Genomic DNA, 2241 nt, shown 5'->3' on the forward strand with positions numbered 1-2241 from the left:
CTCATCGGGTGGAGCTCCTTTCAGTTTGTGAAGACTGTCATGGCACTAGAGGTGCTCATAGGGGGACCTGCATCACATCGATCACCACCTGCACCTGGGGCATCTCGGCAATGGCAGCGAACCTTGCTGTCTGGGTATCCTGGCGGGCTTGGCCCACATTGAATTTGATATATTGTGCCGACAAGGCATAAAGGGCCTCCGTAATGGCATGGATGCACCTGTGCACCGAGGTCTGTGATATTCCAGACAGGTCCCCACTCGGCCTCTGGAAGGACCACCAATTGCGGGTGTCCACCCCCGTGGTGCCAGCTGCGCCATGATCTGGCAGAAATGTTGCACTGTTCCCCTGCTCAGCCGGAGCCTTCGACGGCATGCCCAGTCCGGCAGGTCCTCGAATGGCAGGCACTGCTGGTACACCTGAGGCCTCACGAGGTGCCTCCTTCCTATCTCTTTTTCAGCCTGTTGGGCAGCTGGCTCCCCATCCTCACTGGCTACCTCCTGTTCCTCTGGGGCAGACTCTGCTGCTGCAGGGCTCTCCTCCCGGCAACTCCTGCACGTACAGCCTGAGTGCATCCCCTGGCATTGTGGTGACTAGGATGAAGACCATCATCCTGGTTGGATTCCGAAATCCATTGTCTGGAGGGGGTGAAAGTCAGACATGTTATCATGGTGTCTATTCCCATGCCCAATCAGGTCCACTGGGTTACACGGTGACCCGGGACTGCAGAATGGACCATGCCCCCGCATATCGCCCCCCACGCATCCCCGCACCCAACCCGGCCGTTCCCCAGGCCTGGCAGAGGCCCCCTCCCCCAACCGGCCCTGCCAGTGGCAGAACCGGCAGCCTATGGTTGTGTCTCTGCATATCCTGCCACCTTCTCTCTCACATCAGCCACGGCACCTGTTCCCATATTTTTGAAACCACAGGTGAAAGATGCCATCGGTAATTTCCTCCTGGCGGAGATGGAGCATCATGGAGGCCCCAGAGAATACCGGGTCAGGCTCGCTAATGATATGCAGACTGCGTTTACTCACATTTCCCATTTCTCGGGAGGTCATTCCATATTGCAGGGAGCAAATAGGAGTAAATATGTAATGGTTAAGGTTGCTAATGTCAAAATAGAGATGAGAGGATTGAAAGGTGAAGTTAGAATCATAGAATCATAGAAAGGTTGCAGCAGAGAAGGAGGCCTTTTGGCCCATTTGTCCATTCCAGCCCGAGGGCACCCAGATGCCCATTCTAATCCCATCTTCCTGCACCCGATCCATAGCTATGTAGCTTAGAGCACTTAAGGTGCAGATCTTGGTACTTTTTAAACAGTGTGTGTAATAGGCTAAAGCCAGAGGTAAGATTGTGAGTAGGATGAAGAATTGAAATGCCAAGCACCAGGGAGCTAGAGATTCTAAGAGCGCTTGGGCTTGTAGTGCAATGGTAGCGCGTCTGACTCCAGATCAGAAGGTTGCGTGTTCAAATCACGTCAGGCTCAGGGCAACACGGTAGCACAGTGGTTAGCACTGTAGCTTCACAGCTCCAGAGTCCCTGGTTCGATTCCCGGCTTGGGTCACTGTCTGTGCAGAGTCTGCATATTCCCCCCGTGTCTGCGTGGGTTTCCTCCGTGTGCTCCGGTTTCCTCCCACAGTCCAAAGGCTTGCAGGTTAGGTGGATTCGCCATGATAAATTGCCCTTAGTGTCCAAAAAGGTTAGGTGGGGTTACTGGGTTACCGGGATAGGGTGGAGGTGTGGGCTTAGATGGGGTGCTCTTTCCAACAGACGGTGCAGACTTGATGGGCCGAATGGCCTCCTTCTCCTTCTATGAATCTATAAATTGGAAATGTTCAACAGAGTGTTCACTTTACAGGCGTTTGGTTTCCCCAGTGTAGAAAAGACCACAATCTCAGCAGTGAATACTGCACCCTAATTTGGAGGGAGTACAGAAGGAGTGTTTGCATGGGGCCCTGGACAATGGTGTACTAGGTGATGAATGGAAACATATTGCACCTTTTGATCAGGTGTTCCTGCTTCTTTCCATTCCTCTTTCCATTTCATTTGTTCTGTTCTCTTTTAAATGTTGCTCACCTGCAATATCTTTTATTTCTAAGGAAGGGTATATGCCTGAAACAACAACTAATTTGTAGCCTCTTGACAAAAGCTGCCTGACCCACTGAGGTTTGCCACGTAATCTGTTTTTGTTTCATTAACATTTCACACCTCAACGAACACAACATTTTGGTCATCTGTTT

General features: G+C 51.6%; 1 non-coding gene across 1 annotated transcript; it reads left to right on the forward strand.

The window, feature by feature from the left end:
• Positions 1-1415: 1415 nt before the first annotated feature.
• On the forward strand, positions 1416-1487 carry trnaw-cca (transfer RNA tryptophan (anticodon CCA)). Its single transcript has one exon. It is a non-coding gene; the product is annotated as a tRNA-Trp (tRNA).
• The last annotated feature ends 754 nt before the right edge of the window (positions 1488-2241 follow it).

The sequence above is a fragment of the Scyliorhinus torazame genome, chromosome 9 (genome assembly GCF_047496885.1).
Source record: "Scyliorhinus torazame isolate Kashiwa2021f chromosome 9, sScyTor2.1, whole genome shotgun sequence".
In the NCBI taxonomy this organism is placed as follows: domain Eukaryota; kingdom Metazoa; phylum Chordata; class Chondrichthyes; order Carcharhiniformes; family Scyliorhinidae; genus Scyliorhinus; species Scyliorhinus torazame.